The following is a 24,076-nucleotide window of genomic DNA, read 5'->3' on the forward strand; positions in this document are numbered from 1 at the left end:
ATTTTGGATAACTTGAGCGTTCCTCTTGTCTTTGGTTTTGGATCATAATCCATAAAATCAGTATGCGCAATCAACACCCCCACCCTCCCCCAACATACTCTGTGCCTATTCCCTTGGGATGTCATTTTTAGGCCTTAATGTTGAATTTTATACCAGTATGTTTCAAAGTTAATACCAAATGTTGCATGTCAGGGTTTTTTTTTTTTTTGGGTGCTAAATAACCACTTCATTGAAACAAAGACAGGATTACTAAGGGGGAGAGGGTCTATCACCATCTATGTCTAACGCCTTAGCCACCAAGCAAGGAAGTCCAGAGAGGGGAACCGGCCTGTTCAATGGAATAAAGCCTGTTAAATTGAATAAAGCTGCCCATTGGGCTAAAAGATGGGTAGGAGAATAACCCTCCCTATACACACAAGAAAAAGAACAAGGATCAATAGTGTTAATAAGCTCTTTTATAATTGCAAGAACTGCTGCTATGTTTCAATAGTGCTGTTGGGTTGAGTTAATTAGGGTCTGTTTAGTTGGAGGGGTGGAAAAGTGAGGATAAAAAATAGTGGGAGGACGGAAAAGTGGGAGGATAAAAAAGATTTTAATTTGCCTTCTTTTTGTTTGGTTGGGAGTGGAAAAGAGGAGAGATGAAAAAAGTGAGTTTGTCTAAATTTACATATATACCCTTGTTAAAAAATTATGTCCAACAAAAAAAAAAACACATTTAAACAAAAAAAACACAAAACAAAGCAAAAAAAAGAAAGAAAAAAAAAGAAAAGAATATGAGCACCGGACAAGCTTGCCCAGTAAAAAAAAAAAAAAAAAAGTAGAAGAAAACACAAAAGAAAAAAAGAAAAGAAAAGAAAAGAATACGAGCATTGGACAAGCTTATCCAGTAAAAAAAAAAGAGTAGAAGAAGCAACGTCCAGAGGAAAAAAAAAGTGTGAAGAAGAGGGCAATTTTGTCCAAAAATGATGCCCAATTTCTCTCTTTAGTTTTCTCTCCATTTTGTTGAGAAAACTTTTTGGTGGGTTTGAGAAGAAAACACGAGTCCCACCATTTATTTTCCTTTCTCCTCACCCAACCAAACACATTATAAAAAAATTTTCTTTCCCATTTTCTCTCCAAAATTTTCCATTTATTCTATTTTACCTCCAAACAAACACACCCTTAGGGGCTCAATTGCATGTTAGGCTGCGTTTGTTTCGGTGTAAATTAATTTCCGGGTGTAAAATAATTTCAAGTGAAAATATTTTCAGGAAAGGAAAATATTTTCGAGTGTTTGGTTGCATTTTAAAAATTATATTAGAAAATAATTTCAAGTGTTTGGTAACATTCTGAAAATGTAAATTTTTTATTAATTTTTCACATTTTCTCAGTCATTTTCCTAGCTTCCAAACAAAGCAATACATCAACTGTTAAACAAAAAAAAAAAAAAACACCATTCCCACATAAATCGTTCGGTCAAGACTGAGAGAGGGAGGAGAAAGAGATCTCACAGCGCGATCTCACATCGCAAATCCGGTCCGATCTCACGGCGCAATCTCACGGCGCAATCTCACGGTGGTCGGTGCGATTTCACGGCGCGAGTTCTATGGCGCCTCGATCTCGCCGGTGCGCAGTCGACGGAGCGATCTCGCGCCTCGATCTCGTTTGAGCGAGCTTGATGGCACGATCTCGCGGGCGCGCAGTCGACGGCGCGATCTCGCGCCTCGATCTCGTTCGCGCGAGCTTGCCGGCGCACTCTCGAGGGCGCTAGCTTGACTGCGCGATCTCGCAGGCGCTAGCTTGACGGCGCGATCTCGCGGGCGCTAGCTCGCGGGCGCGATCTCACTGGTGTGACTGCCATTGCTCTCTCTCTCTCTCTCTCTCTCTCTCTCTCTCTCTCTCCTTTTCTATTTTCAGTCTGGAAAATTGTATTTGAAGGTAAAATAGAAACGGAAATTGATTTCCAGCCGGGGAGGGTTATTTTCCGGTCAACGTGGAAATGATTTTCAGTTTGACCAAATTTTCCGTTGAACCAAACATATGTAAATGCGGAAAATATTTTCTGGAATTGATTTACCGTCCAACCAAACGCAGCCTTAGTTGCCAAATAAGTTTTGGGTGAAATTATATAAAAAGATGTAGAGGTTACTCCTTGTTTTAAAATGGGTCATTAAGTACTTAATTTCATCCATTAAAGTTCAAAAATATATGACTCTTTCAATTTGAAACTCCTGTCCATCTTTGTTATTCTGAATAGTAACAAAGCAAATATTAAATGGAAATTATTGATAAAATTGTGAGTTTTACGTAGGTAACTAGTTTTGATTTTCTAGAAATCACTTTCTCAATTGAAACCAAACTTTCTCTACCTTCTCTATTTGATAGTTGTCAAATTAATTTTTTTATATATAAAATAAATAAATAATGATAAAAAATCGTTGAAATGTAGAGTTCTTTGTTCTGCTAAAAAAAACGGAATTAAACAATGGAGATGAATAATATTAAAGGCTTTAAATTATAATGATTTCACAAATTAGGAACTTTTATTGATAAAATAAAAAATTTGGTACCTAATACGAAATATGACATAAATTCTGGGTATTTTATGCAATTTTTTCGTTAGGTCTTTTGTGTGCTATCCCAGCCAATCATAAATATATTTTGTAGAAGTTGGGCGATCTTGATTTTCTATCTTACCGTATCAATTCTACTTTTGTACTGCTAGACTTGTCAATTGTCATGAAATGGACGTTTCTTGCAAGTTGCTAAGCTCTTTATTTTTAACTTTTCTGAATAGGTAGTATACCATTTTCAATATACATAAGAAGGGTTATTTAGATTACCTTCTCTAGTTTTGACTCGTCAATTGTGAAGAAGTTAAGCTTCTCTAGTTTTGCCTCTCCCGCCCTACACACCTGCCCCATAAAAACCCTTCTGATCAGGATAGTTGAACTATAATGCAAATTGCAATCAACAATTTTGTTTGATTATTGTAATCATGAGATGAAGCACAGTAAAAAAAAAAAAAAAAAAACTATCTGATATCTATTACTATATATAATTATAGAAGCCAATTTCTCAATTCCCTTCCGTTATGTTGTGTGGCATATCAAATGTCTCCGTTCAAGGTCAAGTAACGTAAGAATTCGTACGCAATTGCAGTGTTTAAAACAAATATTGCGTGACATTGCCTAACCCGTTTCCATTTTTCATTTTAATGACTTATAACCCATCCAATTGAAAACACTTCCACCTCCTCCCACCTTTGTACTATTCCTCCCTCCAACAACAAATGTTTCATTCTTAATTTCTGCTCTTACATTGTGTATGCTTTATTCTTTCTATATCATTCACTATTGTTTAAATTCCATCTTTTTAATTAATTTCTGAATTTTAATTTCCTTTTTTCTTCTATCTCTTTTTTTTCCAATCGCAAAATACCATATTTTTGTGCCAGATAAAGCCATTGGGTCTTTTGCAATAAGAGTTATTGATTCAAAGTGAAAGATTCGGCTAGCAGCTATCCTAATTTTCCATTAATTTTTACAATGTTTTGGGTTATGTTTTGTCGATTTTTGTATTTTGGTTAGAGTTTGTTTTTGTTTTGCATACTTTTGTTAGATTTTTTTCCTAAGAATTCAGATTCATTTATATCTTTGAACTCCAGGCTTTGATCAACAGTTTTATAAATTGAACAGTTTAAAGACTAAAATAAAGCTTAGATTGCACTAAAAAAGTTATTCATCAAAAAACAAAGTAACCTGATTAAAGACTTACTCTCTTAAATCTCATTACTTCTTTAGGTTTTCACAATTTTTTGAATTGCTTATGTGGTGCCCACACCACTTAGGACCTTAACTTAACCCTAGTTAACCTTAATGTAAGGCTAAAAGAATTTATGGTTAGGGTTTAATTTATCATGAGTGATTATATATATATATATATATATATATATATATATATATATATATATATATAGCTTAGTTTTTACTTTTTAATAAGGTTTGAACTTTTTTATTTTTTTGAGAAGCTTGATTAAGTATATTCCTCTTCTATTTATTTATTTATTTATTTTTAATGTGTGAATGAGTTTTTTATTCATTAATGTTCTATTAACATCTAATTTTTGTATATATATATAATGTGTGAATGGTATATATATATATATCACAAATTTATAAATCGGATAGTAAATAACATTCAATTAACATCTAATTTTTGTATCATTATAAAAAGTAAATTTATTTGTAGTCAACAATTGAAAATTTCTAAATCACATCATAAACTATAAAATAAAAGTTGGGTCCTAGATGTCGTAGTTATGCCAAATGGATCCTTTCTCTTTGCAGCAAGCAACTCCACTATCTCCACTATATCAACCCCTATAATTTTTATGTCAATGAAAGTACCTTTTCTTTAGTTTCGGAATTGAAATGAGATAAAATTAAGGCCCATTAATATTTTAATTAAACAAAAGTTTGATTTTCTAAGACCTTAATTATAAGAGGGTGAAAATTGAAAGAATCATATCTTAATCAATTAGCTATAAAAATTGCTAGAATACAACAACAGAAACAATAATGCCATAATGATGCAATAATATCATAGTTTAACCTCCAAATTTTAATTGAACTAAAAACAGCCAAAACACCAAATATACTACAAATCCTTACTAAGTATATGCATCATACAGAAAACTCAAAATCTAAATTAGCACATAATATGGAAAAACCATCCTAACCATATTATGAAGCTACATCAGTTCAGTAAAAAAGAAGAAGCTATATCAGTAAAAACAAATACATAAAATCTAAACAAAATATTAAAGACAAACATAATATTTTGGAAGTTAACATACCTCTCAGAAAAGGAACAAAGGATATTGTGAGAGAAATTATGTTAGTTTGATTTTTAAGTCCAAAGGAAATTTGGATTTATATTTGACAAGTGTGGAGACAAATAATCATATTAGTCAATATTCATTGAATCTGGCTCTTGCAATTCTGTATTGAAGTTAGTCTTGTGCATAAAATTGAAAAGTTTTCTTAATTCCTATATTTTCCATGACTTTTTAGATCCATTGGTATCTATCTAAAGCATTTCAAATAATAAATGTATAAATTTTTTTAAATTTTATTAATGCATCCAAATAAATGTATATGTCATTACTTAATAGTTTGATATAAATGCTAAATTTAGATGAGATGGAAGTCCTAATGAAAAAAAGTCATACAATGGCCACTTGACAGAACCTCAAGCTCTCATACATGAGGTCTCTGCTTATATATATATATATATATATTGATATTGATTACATGCCCCTATAATTTATGGTGGTTCTAAATTGTACCCTAGATTAAAAAAAGAAAAAACAAATAAATTTCAAAATTGTTACAATTCACGACCTCAATAAATCTCAATTACAAAAAGTAACAAAATTTCATATTAGTTGTGACTAAAATATATCTAAACACCAAAATCATATCATGTGAAACTATCGGACCTCTGAAATATTATATAAGAATTGTGAAATTATATAATAATAGTTATTTAATCATTGTCAAAAAAATATTCAAAATAAAATTATATATTATATAAGCTCATAACTTTTTTTGTGTGGAAATGATTGCCCTAATCATTTTATATATTAATTATATAATTTTATATAAAATATATAAAATTATATATTATATAAGTTCATGTGCTACTCATATCATATCATAGTCTGAAATACTATAACATAAAAGTTATGTTTACACGCTGTGATTTCTTGAAATGATTTCCCTCTCCTTCATTTTCTTTTCTTTTTTAAATTAATTTTTCTTATATTTCTCCTTTTGTTGTATGACCCACTATAAGTACCTAAAAATAATTAACGTCATTACTTAAAGTGAAAATCTATTGCTAACTTTCAAAAAAAAAAAAAAAAAAAATTTAAAAAGATTACTTCGACTAAAATTGTAACCAAGAATTTCAAAATATTTAAAAGACTCTTCTTTATTTATTTTATATAATTCTGACAATCAACCTTAATTTTTTATTTTAACAAAAATTAGATCGTGCAAATTGTGCTCGCACTATTTAACATAATGTAAGTATTATAAGTAGATACCATAATTTTTTCGTGTGACTTATTAGAGATACATTAATATTAACATAATTTACTTTAAATGAAATCTATTGCCAACGTTTTTTTATATATAAGAAAATAAATAAAACACACCACTCCAATTAGAATTCAATTATCAAAAAGTTTCAAGATATTTAAAATGATTTTCTTTATTTATTTTTAAATTATAATACATTATCATTTTATTATTTATAAAAATAAATTGACTTACATGATGTATTCTTGTAACTTTAAGTAAATTTTTTATTTTATTTTATACTTACTATCTATTTTATCATTTAAGTTTTAATTAAAATTATTAAAAATATTTTTTTTATAATTCACCTATTATTCTTGATTAAGCCATGCAACACACCTGCATGATATTAGTGTAGCATTAACAAAAATTTATATTAAGTGTAACATTTGATCTGCATTTAGACATACTTATATGTATGTGTGTGTGTATATATATATACACATTTGGTGTAACTTGACTAAAGTTACGTCCTTTTTAGAAGAACAATGTTGCATACAAAAAAAAATCACAATATTTTTTATAATAGTTAAGTTAACAAGCTTTTATTGGTTTTTATGGGAGTTTGCCGGTTGCAACCTTGTTGATCTCAAGTTTTTCACAAAGCTGAGTTTCTAGAGTTACAAAGTTCATAGAGTTCCTATCAAGATTTTTGCACCCCCTACCTTCAACAATCAAAGAGTGATTGTGTGAAATAAGTCACGGATTGAGTGTCTGTGCATCAAAGATATACACATGGAAGAGTAGTCTATTCGGGTTGGATTTGCACTCGAATAACTTCAATACATTCTACGTTCTACTGTAGGTAGATACTTTGGGATCGAGTATATTCATTGTACTTGTAACCTCAATTTTACATAGTGGATTCTTCAATTTGATGGTGAAATTCAAACCACCCGTGAGGGTTTTTTCTCGTCAAATTTTTTCCCATTGTGACCATATCGCATGTGTTAAAATTTATTTCATTGCATTTAGAATTGGTGATGTGGTTGTGTTTGTCACTTAATCAATTGAAGCATTGCACAATTAACTTAATTAATTAACTTTGGTAATAGAACCAAGGTCAATTGAAACCCAACAAAAATTATTGTTAAAGTAAGACAAAGCAAGTGCATAATTGAAGACAATGATGAACTTGTTATTTTTCTTTCTTTACTGAAAAGGGAAAATAAAGTTTTTATTTGGAAAAAGAAAATAAAGTTTTTATTTGGAAAAAGAAAAAAATAATTAAATTTTTTGACAACCTTTTATTTTTCTCGTAAAAATGCTATAATAAATACTCTAAGGACATTCATTAATTGGACCCTATTGAAAATGAAACGGAATGTAAGTATAATATCCATTATTGATAAATTAGACTCCCACGTAGGATTAATATAAGATTTGTGAATTGAATTGAGAATTATAAAATTACAAAAAGGTAAGAAATCCTAAATAAGGATGATATGTGTTAAATATTACTCCATCTGTCCCACTTAATTTGTCCTCTATTCTATTTTGAGATGTCCCAAAATATTGTCCTGTTTCTAATAATAAAAGTCATTAATTTACTAATGTTCCTATTATACCCCTATTTAATTTTCAAAACTACTCCATTTGAAAAGAAAATCAACAAATTTATTTAAGGGTAGTTTTGGAAACTAATACATTTTTAAAAGTTAGACAAGACAATAAATGATGTTTTCTTAAAAAGTTTGACTTTTCAAACATGACAAACTAAATGGGACGGAGGGAGTAGTTAAGAAGGGATAAATTTAACATAATACAATTCCATACACTATCTTTTAACTAACTAAGCTATATATACCAACACAAGAGTCCGTTTGGATAGAACTTATTTTGCTGAAACTAAAAACTGAAAACTGAAAATACTGTAGCAAAATAATTTTTAAATGTGTGAATAGTACCGTGTGACCCATTTTTAATGAAAAAGTTGCTGAAAAGTAAAATTTGTGAGACCTATGAACAGTGCATTTGTGCACTGTTCATGGCTGAAAAGTCAAACCTTGCAGCTGGGTTAAAAAAAAAAAAAAAAAGAAGCAAAACGCAGACGTGGACGCAGAAACTTGGATCCAAACGGCCTCAAATTGCTCAAAGTCAATAATTATTAGGTATTATTTAATTATTTATTATCAATTAGTAAATGAGAAAAGATAAAAATTTTGAAACTTTAAAATCCAAATTTTCAATTATATATAAAAGTAAAGAAAATTTATTGTTTTTATTTATAATTAGTAATACTGGCATCATTGTGCGTGCTTCGAGGCTCTTTTTTATGATTTAGTGTCATAATTTTTCATTCATTCCAATTTGAGGTATACGCATTTATACAAAACAAGTTCACTGATTCAAGGTTGATGGGTCTCCCAATCATTGAAAAAACTAGGATTGTAATGAGATTTATGTGTTTGTGGGTATGTTAAGCATCTCATCACACCCAAATACACGTCCAAATACGAGTAGATAAATTAAATATTATTTTGATGTTCATCTATGGCATATATACATGCTTAAATATTATTTCAATGTTTGTGCTTGAATGTGTTCATTTTTTTGTGCTAGCTTCATCATATCACTCCTAACTATATCAGTAGTTGGCAAATGAGTAACACCACTGGACAAATTCAGACGCCTCAAATTTAGGTAAATGAAACATTTTAACATAAACCCAAATAAGAAAGAGCCTTTAGATGCTAGTATAAATTAGATTTATTTAAACCATCAAAATAAATCTTAAAAATTTACATAAAGTGAAAATACATATTGCATGTGAAAATATTCATGGAAACTATTATTAAGTTGATGGATCGATGTAGAAATTTGGCTCAAAGACTTTTTTTTTTCCCTTTTAATGAGAATAATTTCATTTCATCCAAATTTGGAGTTGAGGCGTTTTCCAATCATAGAAATGCCTAGGGTTGTAATGAGATATAGCACAAAAAAATTAACACCCCCACGAATCCATAGATCTCATCACACTCCTAGTATGTGTATGTGTATATATATATATATATATATATATGCAAAATTTAGAGAAAATCCAATTAGATTATAACTGGAATTTCAATATTGCACCATGTGTCCCATTTTATTTTTAATTTTACGCCAAGTGAATTAATGAATGTAAAAATCGAAGACTTCAAATCTAATTAGATTTTAAATTGGATTTGAATTGGAGTCTAATTTTCTGCCATGTGTCCATATAATTTTTTAATTTTTGTGGCAAGTAAATTATTGGGTGCATAAACTGAAGAGTCTAAAACTGATTAAATTTAAACTATATATATATATATATATATATATATATATATATATATATAATGAGAAACAATTTCATATTTTAGAAATGTATAGTTTTAAAAAGTGTAAGCCAATACCATGTATAATTTAAACCATATAATTGTGATTGTTTTTATTTATATCTGTGCATATGCATAGAGTTACACACTAATTTCTATAATTAAAAACGCATCAATCCTGAATTTGGCTAGTTTTTTTGCTTTCCTTAACTGTCTTTTTTAACCCCTTTAAGTCATTTCCATTCTTCTTTTTTTTTTTTTTACTAAAAACTTCATCAATTTTATATAGAAAATTGTGAAATATACTTTCAATTGCTTGCACTCTTTACAATCAACATAAAAAGAAACAAAGAAACATTGAAATCGTATGATAGATAGCCTTCAATTCATCAATAAGCTATTGAAGAAGTTCCCTTGTGCAAGCCCTTCAACACTTCTGATATTATAAATATTTATGAAAAGAAAAATCAAAGGCCTACACAATAACAATAACAAGTCTATTAATCAGAGACTCTACACATTGAAAGGAAATAGATATATAGTTTTTTTTTTTAAGAACAAATTTCATTCAATAGCAAACCCAACTCTTACTGATTTACTGGATATGGCTTTGAATAATAGCCATAGCAGCAACCATTGTTGTGTCCTATACACCCTTAACTGCTGCAGCTAATATTTTTATCTACTACTTGCAAAGGGAAAAAACTGTAAGTAGGACTCAATTGGACGGAATCCTTTTTCACCAATTATATGCATTTTTTTGCAACAGGGCTCAATGGACACTGATCTTTGTAGGTTGTTTCAAAGAAACGTTCCAAAAGGCAAGGTATTCACCAAAGGGCTCTTAGTTTAGAAAAGCTTATGCATTATCAACAATGCAAAAAACCATGACAACGGCAAATTTTATGCCTGGGATGGTCAAGAAATTCCTCGGTGATCTGTCATATTCAAGTAGATGAAGTCAAATGCCAACATAAAAGAATTGATCAAGAGAGGGAAGTAGAGAAAGAAAATATGAATTATACCCGGTGTTCTTATCAGATTTCAGAATCTCCTTGAATTCAAAAGAATGCAATGCAAGCCAACATTGTTGCATCCACGTCAACTGCAACACCACCAACAAAAAGAAATTGTTAGAGTTGGTATGTGAGCATATGCTACAAGTCGTTCATGTAAATATTAGCTTAGACTACAAGTAGGTTTTCTGTATAGTTGAGTTAGTTAGAGGATAAGGACAGCTGTCTATTAGTTAGTTTTTTTGTTTTATTTTTTCCCACCTCTACTCTGTGTATATAAGAGGCAAAGCTTGATTATTGTAAAGAACACTTACTCAATATATACATATAGAATCATTCACATACTCTCTCTCTCTCTCTCTCTCTCTCTCTCTCTCTCTCTCATCTTCACTTCCTCCATTGTTGAAGCTGTGTGTATGTGGATGAATTCCAACATGGTATCAAAGCCGAACTAATTCAGAGAGTCTTCAATTTGGAATTCTCTGAACTTCTTAGTTCAATTTCACTCAGTTTTCATTTTCTTAGTGCTTTCTTTCAAATCAAGTAGAAATTTTCTTGTTTACATTTCTCTTGATTCCTACGCTAAGTTCTTCATTCTAAATCTTGATTTCTTTCTGCATATAATAGCAAATTGAAATTCTTGATTTAGGGTTTCGAATTACTCATTTGTGGATTCTGTTATTGTTTTCTCATTCATCAAGATCTTGAATTGATTCTTGGAGTTTATGGGTTGATTCTTTGTGATTAAGAATCTTGGTTTGTGAAAAATCAATTCTTGTTTGCTCCTCTATTGATTTGTGGTTTGGGATTGTGAATCTTGATCTCAATTGCATCGAGCATGGTTGATAGTGCTTCTGTTCCAACTATACAACCATGGGAAAATGCCTCTAGTCCCCATTTCTTATCTAGTAGTGATAACCCTGGCATGTCACTTGTCGTTCAACACCTCACAGAGGAGAATTGGAATACTTGGAGTAGAGTAGTTCTCATTTCTTTAGATGCTAAGACCAAAATAGGTTTTATTGGTGGTTCTATACCAAAGCCTCAATCAGTTGACCATCCAAGTTATGCAACTTGATGCAAATTTAATAGTATAGTTTTGGCTTGATTGTTCAATTCTATCTCTAAAGATTTGCAACCCAGTGTGGTATATTTCAAAACAGCAACGGAGGTTTGGCTTGACTTGCAGTATAGGTACTCACAGGGTAATGGTCCTCGCATTTTTGAGTTAAGAAAGGAAATCTACTCTCTTACACAAGATAAACTAATCATCAATGCTTATTACACCAAGTTTAAGGGACTGTGGGATGAACTTTCAAACTATAGGACCTGTTCTTGTAGCCATCAGGTAGAAAATTGCACAATGTTTTTCCTGATGGGTCTCAATGATACTTATGCAGCAGTAAGAGGCTAGATTCTACTCATGGATCCCATTCCTTCATTAAGCAATGTTTTCTCTCTTCCGCTCCAAGATGAGAAGCAAAGGAAGGTTGGAAAGAAGTTTAACTCTGAGTCTTCAGCTTTGGCTATCAAGAATAATGGATCCTCTGGCAAAGGGATCAATAAGGGTAAGTCTGCTAGACCCCAATGCACTCATTGTGAGATTTTGGGACATGTGGTTGAAAAATGTTATAAGTTGCATGGCTATTCACCTGGCTATAAGTTCAAGAACAAAGGCCAACAAGGTGTGAGTCTTCCTTATGCCAACAATGTTGTTGCTACTAACACTAGAATTGAGAAGGTGTTAGTCTCACTTGAGCAGAATATCAATAACTTCTTGACTTGCTCAATTCTTAGAACCATTTTGGTACTCAAACACCACAAGATCCTACTGCTAATGCACATTGGGTTGCTACTATCATCACTCAACCTTTTATGGATTTCCAAGGGCATGAGATGTTAGGTATCAGGTCCTCAATCAAATTTCCAAGATTGCCTTATCATTCTTTGCAATATTCTATATTTTCTTCACAAATTGATACTTCACACCTTTGTTCCATTGATTGGGTTCTTAATAGTGGTGCTAGTGATCATATGGTGCATTCACTTCACTTTTTCACTTCCATCACTTCAATTGTACTAATTTTTGTCAAACTTCCTAATGGAGATATGGCTAAGGTCACTCATATAGGCACAGTCAAATTAACATCCACCTTGACATTAGAGAATGTACTTTGCATTCCTTCCTTTTCTTTCAATCTTGTGTCTATAAGCAAACTGACTCAATCTTCTTCTTGCTGCTGTATCTTTATTTCACATTATTGTTTTATCCAAGACTTACAGCCTTGGAGGATGATTAGGTTGGGTAAAAAGCAAGGAGACCTTTACACACTGCAGCTTATATCTACAAATCTGCCTAGACCTATTTCTGATATACTTTCCAAGCTCTCTTCTCTTAGTTTTGTAAACTTTGTTACTTCTTGCAATACAACATCTGTTATGGATAAAACTAGTCTTTGGCATAGCAGGTTAGGTCATTCATCTTTTCAAAGAATGTTTTTGTTACAATCTCTTGTACCTGGAATCATTACCTGCAATAATAATAAGTCCTTTGACTGTTATTGTGATGCCCCAATTTGATTGATTGTGTGATGTATGTGGGTGTGTGATGAGTCTCACATCGGGTATTTACTAGGTTGAACTAGGTTTTATTAACAACTGCAAGGAGCCTCAATTGTGACTAGTCCTTTTGAGGTATAACAAAGATGTGACTAGTCCTTAAGTTGTTATAGTTATGTTTGTCCTCTTGCTTAACAAAAGAGATTGCCTTTTGAATCTTCCAATCACACTTCTAATTCTTGTTTTGATTTAGTGCATGTTGACATTTGGGGACCTTATTCCACTCCTTTCCTAAATGGTTCAAGGTATTATTTGTCAATTGTGGGTGATTTTAGTAGATGCACTTAGGTCTTCTTAATGCCACACAAGTCTGATGCCTCTAGTTTACTTTAGTCTTTTTACAATCTGGTTGTAAATCAATTTCATACGATTATCAAAGTAATCAGGTCTAATAATGGACTAGAATTTGCCCTACATTCCTTTTATGCTTCTAAGGGCATAATCTAACAATTGTCTTATATTGAAACTCCTCAACAAAATTCTTTCGTTGAGAGGAAACATCAACATCTTTTAAGTGTGGCTAGGGCATAAAGATTTCAAGCTAATCTTCCTCTGAAATACTGGGGGGATTGCATTCTTACTACAACTTACCTCATTAACAGGATTCCTAGTCCTTCACTCAAAGATATTACATCTTATGAATAATTACTAGGTCATCCACCTACCCACTCACATCTTAAGGTTTTTGGTTGCCTTTGCTATGCTTCCACCCTAACTAGAAATAGAACCAAATTTGATCCTAGAGCTAAAGCTTGCATCTTTTTTGGTTATCCACATGGCACTAAAAGGTATAAGTTGTATGATTTAAGCACTAAAACTTTTTTTTCTATCCAGAGATGTTTTCAAGGAATCCATTTTTCCTTTCAAATCCTGGATTTCCAAATTTGTTGCTTCCATCCCTATCAGTCACTCAATGTTTCCTCCTCAATCTTATGTTTCTAATTAGTTACCACCTTCTTCATCTGTTTCTGCAAAATTCACTCCTTCTACTTTGTCTAATATATCAGTGCCACCTAATGAATTTCTTGACCTTGTTCATCCTAACTCTAATCCAAATTTAGTTACTGAATCCACTGAACCTATACAATTTCAATCATCACTAGATCCTACTCTTCCTACTGTTGTTCCTCTTAGACATTCTTCTTGGATACATAAACCTCCTACTTACCTAAGAGACTATCATTGCAACCTTGTAACTACACCAGTAATGGCCCCAGCTTCACTCTCTCCATCTGATGACTCCTTTACTTCTTGTTTAGGCATTCTGTATCCCCTTTCTTCTAGTCTTTCTTATGCTAAAATCTCTACTCAGCATAAAACCTTTTCTATTGCTCTCACCATTCACAAAGAACCTGAAACCTATGCACAGGCTCTTTTAGATCCTAGATGACAAGATGCTATGCAAACTGAGATTGATGCTTTACAGGCTAATCATAATTGGGTTATGACACCTCTCCCACTTGGCAAAGTTCCCATAGGCTGCAAATGGGTTTTTAAGATAAAACTCAAGCCAGATGGGACTGTTGAAATGTACAAAGCCAAATTAGTGGCCAAAGGATATACCCAAACTGAGAGGATTGATTTCTATGAAACCTTTTCATTTGTTGTGAAGTTCACTACAATCAGAACTCTACTTGCAATAGCTGTTATTCAAGGTTGGCATCTCACTCAATTGGATGTTAACAATGCCTTTCTCCATGGTGACTTAGAGGAGGAAGTCTACATGGTTCCACCTCCTGGATTTGGTAGCAAGGGGGAGGTATGCAAACTTATAATGTCTTTATATGGGCTTAAACAAGCTAGTAGGAAGTGGTTTGCGAAAATCTCATCCATAATCATTAATCATAGGTTTGTTTAGTCAAAATCAGATTATTCAGTGTTTACTAGAGTTCAAAAGGGTTTTATCCTCATTCTTTTAGTCTATGTTGATGATATTCTAATAGCCAACAATGATGTGGATGCTGTGAATGCATTCAAACAATTCCTAACAACAAATTTAAGCTCAAGTACCTTGGAACTTTGAAGTACTTCTTTGGGCTAGAAGTGGCAAGAACTACTAAAGGGCTATCTTTGTGCCAAAGGAAGTTCATTTTGGAGTTGCTATTAGATACAGGTCTGCTGGCTTGCAAGCCTTCAAATGTTCCCATGGATCAATTTGTCAGATAAGTAGTACAAATGGAGATGATGTACCAGATCTTGCTTTGTATAGAAGAATGGTAAGGAACTTTTGTATTTGACATTGACAAGACCATACATCAGCTACTCTATCCACAAGTTGAGTAAGTTTATGAATGCTCCTAAAATACCTCATCTTCAAGCAGCTTACAAAATACTGAAATATTTAAAGAAACCTCCTGGACAAGTACTTTCTTATCTACAAAGTCTAAGTTGCAGCTGAAGAGTTATTCTATTGCAGATTAGGCAGCTTGTGTGGATACCAGAAGGTCCATTTATGGTTTATGTGTGTTTTTAGGAGAGTCCTTGATATCCTGGAAATGCAAGAAGCAACAAGTAGTCTCAAGATCCTCTACTGAGTCAAAATACAGGGCCATGGCTACTATGACCAGTGAGATAGTCTGGTTGATTGTCTTGTTTAATAGCATTGGTTACACACACAAACAACCTGTTTTTCTTTACTGTGATAGCAAAGCTACTCTTACATTGCTGTCAATCCTGTATTTCATGAGAGGACCAAGCATATCAAAATTGATTGTCACTCCATTAGAGAAATAATTCAAGATGGAGTGATCAAAACTTCCATGTACCCACAAGACATCAACTAGCAGATTTGTTCACAAAGTCACTTAGCCAAAAACAATTCTTGTATTTCCTATCCAAGATGAACTTAAGCAATATATACAGTTCCTCTTGAGGGGGAGTGTTAGAGTTGGTATGTGAGCATATGCTACAAGTCGTTCATGTAAATATTAGCTTAGACTACAAGTAGTTTTTCTATATAGTTGAGTTAGTTAGAGGATAAGGCAGCTATTTATTAGTTAGTTTTTCTATTTTATTTTTTCTCACCTCTACTATGTGTATATAAGAGGCAGAGCTTGATTATTGTAAAGAACACTTACTCAATATATACATATAGAATCATTGAATGCCTATAGAGATTTTGAGTTTATTGAATGCCTATAGAGATTTTTCTGTTCAAAATAAATAAAAGAAAACATAGAAGAAGTAAGAAGAGAAAATAGAGTACAGTTGTTTAAATTTCAAAAAGGATAAGATATGAGGAGGTTGTAAACTGATGAGAACTTTGGTTTAGTAAGGGGCTTTAAATTGTGGGATTTTATTTTACAAATTTATCCCTTAATTGAAAACCTATAAGTGAGCAAGGAGCGGATTTGGGATATCCAAAATTTAAAGTCCACGGCTTGAAATCCAGCTTGAAAAGTGAAAACCCTTTAAATAATAGTATAGATATAGATATAAATAATAAGTAAATTTTGGTATTACGCTTTCAATTCCAAAGTAGGTTTAAAAAACACTCTCGTCCAGAATATGAAAAATAAAAATTTGTAAGGTCTTCAAATAAAAACATTCGACGGTGTTGTTTTAAGGATATTGGCCAAGCGGATATTAGGATTGTTATCTAAGACTTCACCGTAGCAGTTCTAGCTTCTATGACCGATAGGGTTCCTCTTCCACCATCGGTAGCAAACTAGGCACTTGCAGCTTTCCATGGCCTACTCTTTGCTCAGGAGCTCAGCTTTCCTTCCATAATTCTTGAGGCAGATTCAGAAGTGGTAATCAATGCTTATAGAAGTGGAGGCATCTCATGCTTTGTTTGGTCACCTCATTACTATGTTAAATTCCTTGCAGAGGCTTTTAATTCAATTATTTTTTCTCACATTCATAGATTGTGTAATTCTGTAGCACATAAACTTGTTAAAGATGCAAGACATGTTAGTAGTTTATCTGCATAGATAGAGAATGTTCCGTCCCATCTCTCTTTTATAACTTCAACCAATGTGACTAGTTTTTTTTTTTAATTTTTTAATTTTACAAGATAGAATTCTACTCTAGCCTAATCTAAGTGTATATATGTGTGAAGCTCCCTCCTGGAAACTTAAACTCCGGTCCTTACCCTCCACACACCACAAACATTTATACTTGTGGAGTGACCATCACACTAAGGGTGTGCGGTGGTGATTTTTTTAAAAATACATTAGTCTTTCTTCTCAAAAAATCAAAATAAAAACATTCATACTTTTATAATTTTTTATGTTTCCATTTTCATTATGATTTTATTTTTGGGAGTGGGGTTGATGGGGACTGAACCCATGGTTATACACACGATACAAAGAAACAAGGGAAAATAATGTTCTTCTCAGTTAAATAAATAAATAAAAAGTGGAAAAAAAAAACAAAAACAAAAACTGATCTGATCTATATGGTTCTCCAATCTCCCCTGAGAGCACAAATCTCAGGTGGGTCTTTGTTAGGTATGGGCATGGATTTGTGCTAAAGCTCTGAACATCCCATATTCTGGGTCAAGCCAGCTACCAGATTTTGCCATTGGATATTACTGGCTTCGTAGATAAAAGGTCTAGAAGACAATGCTATTCTTCCGCTGTGGTTTGAATCAAATTGCACTGATATTTTTATAGATTCCAAAGGAAAATAAAACAGTTTCTTTCTTTGCCAAAAAAAAAAAAAATGATCTAGCCTATATCTTCTTATTATTTAGAAACAGTTTTTTTTTTCTTTTTGGTTTTTTATATTTACAAAAACAGAGAATAGTGTAAAAGTGTGCTAGAAGACATGCTTTCAAAACTGTATTTAGTGAATTATTCTTGAAACACTCGTCTTAATTTAGAGAATATTGATTATAGTTCCTAAAATTATATTCTGTTTTCGTTTTGGAAAAGATAAAGACCTTAAAAGCATCAAATTCATAAGTTCTCGTTTTGTCCTACAAGAATACTTCTTGAAAGGGGCCCGAAGAGACAACCAAACAACCTCATATATTTTCAATTGTTAATTTTCTTAAATTGAAAATAAAACAAAAGGTTCTTAGAAAACAACATTTGATAGTCTCTGTTATTTCCAAGGATAATTCTCTAATAAAATATCTAGAAATACATTTAACAGTGTATTGTTTTATTATTCAGATTTCTTTTTTAAAAAACAATAACGAAAAATACCCATTAATTATTTTGCTCCGTTTTCAATGAAATTAGCTCATTACCAAAACAATTTATTTACAAGGAAAATTCTTTAAAATCAATTTATAAAAGAAAGTTTACTGATCTATTTTTAATTTCTTTTTTAAGAAAACAAGAAGGAAATACCCACTAAAACTTTTGCTCCATTTTTAATGAAAGTAAAGTATTTGGCATACCTAAAGTTATCTAATATATATATGGATAGGATTGTTTTGAAGATATGAATTAGTAAAAAAATGTCTTATTTTGTAAGCATTTTTTTATACATGAGAAAAATTCTACTCTAGTCTAATTTAAGTGTATATATGTGTGAAGCTTTTTCCTAGAGACTTGAACCCTTGCCCCCTATATCCCACATGTACTTATACTTGTGGAGTGACCACTACACCAATGGTGTGTGATGGTATTCTATAAGCATTTTAAGTGGAGTTAGAGATATATTTTTACTGGGTTGTCCTCAAGTTTTTTCTCTTTTAAACCTAAAATTTAGAGGTATTTCTGATCCACATAAAAGTTCAATCCAAACAGAAAAATTATCTTATAAATAATATAGATAAAAATGTTCAATTTTGAAGACCCATACACCAAATGACATTGCTAACTTACACAAATCTATAATTTAACGTTCAAGAAGAAACTATCAAATGTGTTGTAATAAATCTCACCACATTAAAAAAAAAATACACAGAGTTCTCAATAAAAAAGAAATTTATTGATACTTAAAACATTACACACTTTGCCATACACTCTTGCTTCTTATTTCTCTTACATTTATTGAATTTCTTGCTATTGGATACTACTCTTGTTGGATTCAACTTTTACATACGGTAGGAAGCATTATATATAAAAACTAAGAAGACAACTTCCTAAAGTAAAGCACAAAAAAGATGGAAAACATTCAAGGAAAAGTCAAGAAATGCAATACGTTTTCATCTTGAGCTCTTCCAACGGAGTTCTCTTCACCATTTCAATGTGAAAGACAACTGTAAAGTTGTGATTTATAACTATGTTTTATGTTGACTTTATTCCATGATAAAAAGTGTTGTAATTGCTTTATTTTGTTCCTTGTATTTTGTGGGATTTTATTGTATGGAGTTTAGTATTAAGTTAGTGAAGAATCGAGCATGTATTGGATGAACAAGTGGATTTCGCGAGAAGATCGCTAGAAGCTCGCGAGAAGATCGCCAGAAGCTTGCGAGAAGCCTACCAGTGAAAGAGCTACGTGAGAAGCACATGCTAGAAGCTGAAGGGTTATGCCAGGCTATCGTTTTCGCGAGTGTCTCGCGATTAAGGTCTTCCCGCGAGTTACTCGCAAAACATTCTGCCTGGAGGATTTTTAAGTGTGATTTTCTTACCTTTCACTCATACTATATATACTCTCATTACTCACAAAAGTATGTGAGGCCATTCAGATAGAAAAACCCTAGATTGGTTTTCTACAACACACACACACCCATCTTTTAGAAAAAGAGCTACCCATCCTTAGTGAGAAATCATTGCAGTCTCTTCTCCTTCCCTCTTCTATTGTCATACCTTGAGAGGAGATTTGTACCCAAATACAACCCACACCTATTCAAAGTGTAGAGAATGTTTTGGAGCTTGGGAAGCTTTGGAGATTTGCCAAAAGAATCCGGTGAGGCTTGGCGGATGCAATTAGGTGTATTGCGGGATCCGAAAAACTAGACAAGACACAGTTCTGAGAAGTCTTGTTGGAGTAGACGCATTGGGTAGATTAGACTTGGAAGGTCTCTTGTTATTCGTGTATCCTAATTTATTATTTAGTGGATGGATTTACCGCTTGGAGTGCAGCGGAGAGGTTTTTCGCCAAGCTCTTCGGTTTCCTCTTCGATAACACATCGGCATGTTATCTTGTATTTGCATCTTTCTTCCCTTACTCTTGTGCTTTACTTTTATTGTTTGATATTCATGTTTATGCACTAGAGTTGTTATAGGTTTATTACGCTTCATTTACTCTTGTTCCGCACTTAGATAAGTTAAAGAAAAAGCAATCTAGCCGTAACTTTTAATTGAGAGTCTAAACAAGCTCTTGTGTTTTGGCACATATCCGAGCTTTCAACAACCAACTAACAATGTGCAAATATATAAGACATGCAAGATGCTATGTCGGTTTTGACTCTTACATAGATTACACTTCTTCCCAAAGTCAATTCATAAAACGTATGATTGTCTTAACCTTTTTCTTGTGGCTATTAAGAAATGATAGACTTAGTTTTAACAAAGAACATAGTTAGTGGGAATGTGATCCAAAATTTTGGGTCATGAGGAAGCTAATTTTCATGCTATAAGCGGTTCTAAGCTTAGTAGAACTTCTACTAGAGCAAGAAAATAAAAGGATCTTTTCCAAGATGACACATCTCTAAGCTCACTTGAGCACCTGTTGGTTATGTTATAATAGCCTGGATCCACTTCCAGATCATAATTATGAAAAACCACCAAGCAGAACTAATAAGAATTTGCTACATGAATAATTCATAAAATTGTTGTAAAATAATTTATGGTTGTAGAAGTACTTTTTGCTTCTTCTTCTTCTTCTTTTTTTGTTTTTGTTTTTGTTTTTGTTTTTGTTTTTGAGAAGAAACTTTTTGCTTATTTGATAATGAAAAATATCTAAAAGAACTTTAATGAAATTAATTAATTAATTTATAAGACATTGCTACTAATAATTCCTAATGCGCTTAAATGAAAATATTAATTTTTTTTAATACAGGTGTAACCCTATAGTTACTAGAATTGCTCATTACACGCTACATAATGAAAGTGAATATGATAGTTCAATAATACTCTAAACAAAAGACAATAACACGTATATTTTGCTTAATTTTAATTTGTAAATGTATAAATCAATTTAAAATTTTGTTTTTAGATTCATGTTCCCTCTAAAACTCAAAAATTAAGTAATTTATATTGTTATTATTGAAAGGGTACAATTTCTATTATTTTAAAACTTAGAAAATTTGTATTTTCTATATTAATGGGAATAATTAACTAATATTTTCTGTTTTTGAATATATAACCATATTTTATTATTTAATTTTCCATAAAAATTAATTTCATTGAAAATCAAATAAGTATAGCCAAATCATTGCTGTAAAAAATCATAAAAAGGCTGTCAAATAAAAATAAAAGAAGTACAAATATATAGTGCGATTTATAGGCTAATTAATTAAAACTATACTTTTTTTATAAATAAAAATTTCCAGTAATTAAGGTCAATCTTGGTGAGATTCAAGTCTTTTTTTTTTTGTTGTTGAGAAATTCAAGTTGAACTGGGAGCGGAGGAAACAAATAGCACAATTATTACCTTTACTTTTACTAATATAAAGTGTGCTTCCCACCATGTTCCTTTGTCCCGACATACTTTCTTTTTTCTTTTTCTATTTTTTGAGAAGATACTAAATTGATCAAAAAACTGTCGTAAATTCCTCTGTTTTTGAAAACAAAATCAATATATCCAATATTCTGGGAAAAGAAAAACCCAACTTAGCCACTGAAAAATAAATGAATAAGTTTTCAATAATCCAGCAGACCTTTGAAAGAACCTACCTGAATGGATGCATTTACCTTCTTTTTCCCTTTTTTTTAAGGCTGCGTTTGTTTGGACTGAAAACAGTTTCAGGAAATCATTTTACGCGTTTCCTTCTGTTTGGCAGCCACGGAAAATTCGGTCAACAGAAAATCGTTTCCAGTTTGACCGGAAAATCAGCCCTTTCTAACGGAAAATCGTTTCCACTTTGATTTTACCTTCAAACGATTTCCGGAAATCACACCTGAAGAGAAAGAGCTCAGCACACTCCTCACACAGTCCAAAACTCATCTCCAAGCTCACCTCAGCCAAACTCCGGCCAGCCCAGCCAAGCTCCGGCCAGCCCAAACGCCGCGCAATCTCGCCGTCCGAGCCGTGCCTCGCATCGCCGATCAAGCAAAGATCGATCCAACGCCGCACGATCAAGCAAAGATTGATCCCCACCACGCGATCAAGCAGAGATCGAAGCCTCCACCGCGCGATGAGACCTTCGCCGTCCATCGCGCGATCTCGCCTTTGCCGTCCATCGCGCGATCGAAGCCTCCGCCGCCGTCGATCGCGCGATCGAAGCCTCCGCCGCGCGACGATCGCGCGATCGAAGCCTCCGCCGCGCGACGATCGCGCGATCGAAGCCTCCATCGCCGTCGATCGCGCGATCTCTCCTCTCTCTCTCTTCCTTCTTCTCTCCCAAAGTTGATGATTTTTTTTTTTTGGCTTTGATTGTTCTGTGTTTATCTGAGAAAAGATTTTTATATATTGATTGGAAGCTAAGAAAATGTGAGAAAATGTGAGCAACAAATACAAAATGCATTTTCTATAATATTTTCAAGATGACAACCAAACACCTGAAAAAAAATTTCAAAGTATTTTTTCAAATGTTACCAAACACCTAAAAATATTTTCTTTTCCCGAAAATGTTTTCAGCTGAAATCATTTTACACCCGGAAACTATTTACTGCCGAAACAAACGCAGCCTTAAGATGCATTACCCACTTGAGCATCAAAACTTTCAGCCCTCCTATCTCCAAAAACCTATGTGAAAAATCGTATATTCTTCCGAGAAAATATAGTCTACTGCTCACTTGTATAGAGATCTGGTTCATAACTTGCATATGGGCCACTCTAACAATAGCTATGATTTTTAAATAAATAAAAAAAAATTTTAATTAATGTGGAAAAATTACATTTGAAACCTTATAATTGAATCTTATAGGTTTAAAAGTAAAAAATTAAACTCTAAAGTTTCAAGAAGTATCAAATAAAACCCTTAATTTATATTAAACTAACACAATGTCGTTCTACTTAAATTATCTGAAATATTTTTTTATTTCTTTTGAAATTTAGTTTGTTACTTTTAAAAACTCCTAGTAAAAATCACTAAATTAGAAATTATAAAATACTTCTAAATTGTAATTTTACTAAATTTCTTTCATGATCCCACAAATATGAGTTCAAATCTTCTGTCCCACTTTTTCTGTTCCACTCTATACTCCACCAATAAAAACTTGCCACGTGTTCACCTAATTAATTAAATACTATCATTATTGACTTATTAATGCTACCATTATTAATTAATAGTAGTATTTAATTAATTAGGTGAACACGTGGCAAGTTTTTATTAGTGGAGTATAGAGTGGAGCAGGAAAAGTGAGACAGAAGATTTAGACTCAACAAATATTTGTTGTGCTTTTGCTGCGGTACTTGAACTAGGATTTGTGCTTTCCAAGTACCCTGAACAAGAATGAGGTACACCTGTTAGGATCATCATCAAAACCTAGACTTACCCGCATTCTTTTGTGTCTAGCTCCATTGATATATGCAACAAAAATATTCATTGTCTAAGGTTTGTTAATATGGAAACCTAAAGTATTCTAGGATAATAACTCTGACCTTCAACAGTTATTTGCCACTTGCTATTATTCCCTAGGCTTTGTTTATTTGTTACTTATTCTTGGGACATGAGAGAGAGAGAGAGAGAGAGAATTACTCCATTAGCACATATGACTAAATTTAATATCTAGAATTTTAAATCATTATAAATCAATTATTCAAAGCAGTGTTGCAGCCATAATTGATTGTCATAGACCAAAAATGCAGCAGCCTTGGCACTAGACCTTATGTGGATTAGCACTAGAATTGTCTTAAATAAAGTAGACTATTCAATTCCTTGTTCTTGATACGTTGAAGGCATCATAACTGATCCTAACCCTTATTCTTCCTAAACCTTACCCACGGAATGACTTACAATCCAAAGCACTGGGATGCCATTCAATGTAAAGCCATTGGCACATTTGAATTA

General features: G+C 32.4%; 1 long non-coding RNA gene across 4 annotated transcripts in view; it reads right to left on the bottom strand.

Annotated features, from left to right (window-relative positions):
• Window positions 1-9,838: 9,838 nt before the first annotated feature.
• Window positions 9,839-24,076, bottom strand: part of LOC142641309 (uncharacterized) — a 34,130-nt gene continuing 19,892 nt past the window's right edge. Inside the window, exons 6-7 of one of the 4 annotated variants that reach the window (XR_012845378.1) lie at window positions 10,450-10,529; window positions 9,839-10,362 (exon numbers count right to left, since the gene is read on the bottom strand). This is a non-coding gene — a long non-coding RNA (uncharacterized LOC142641309). The remainder of the gene's footprint in view (window positions 10,363-10,449; window positions 10,530-24,076) is intronic. The other 3 variants (XR_012845380.1, XR_012845375.1, XR_012845372.1) reach the window with 3 other exon arrangements.

The sequence above is a fragment of the Castanea sativa genome, chromosome 1, assembly GCF_040712315.1.
Source record: "Castanea sativa cultivar Marrone di Chiusa Pesio chromosome 1, ASM4071231v1".
NCBI lineage: Eukaryota > Viridiplantae > Streptophyta > Magnoliopsida > Fagales > Fagaceae > Castanea > Castanea sativa.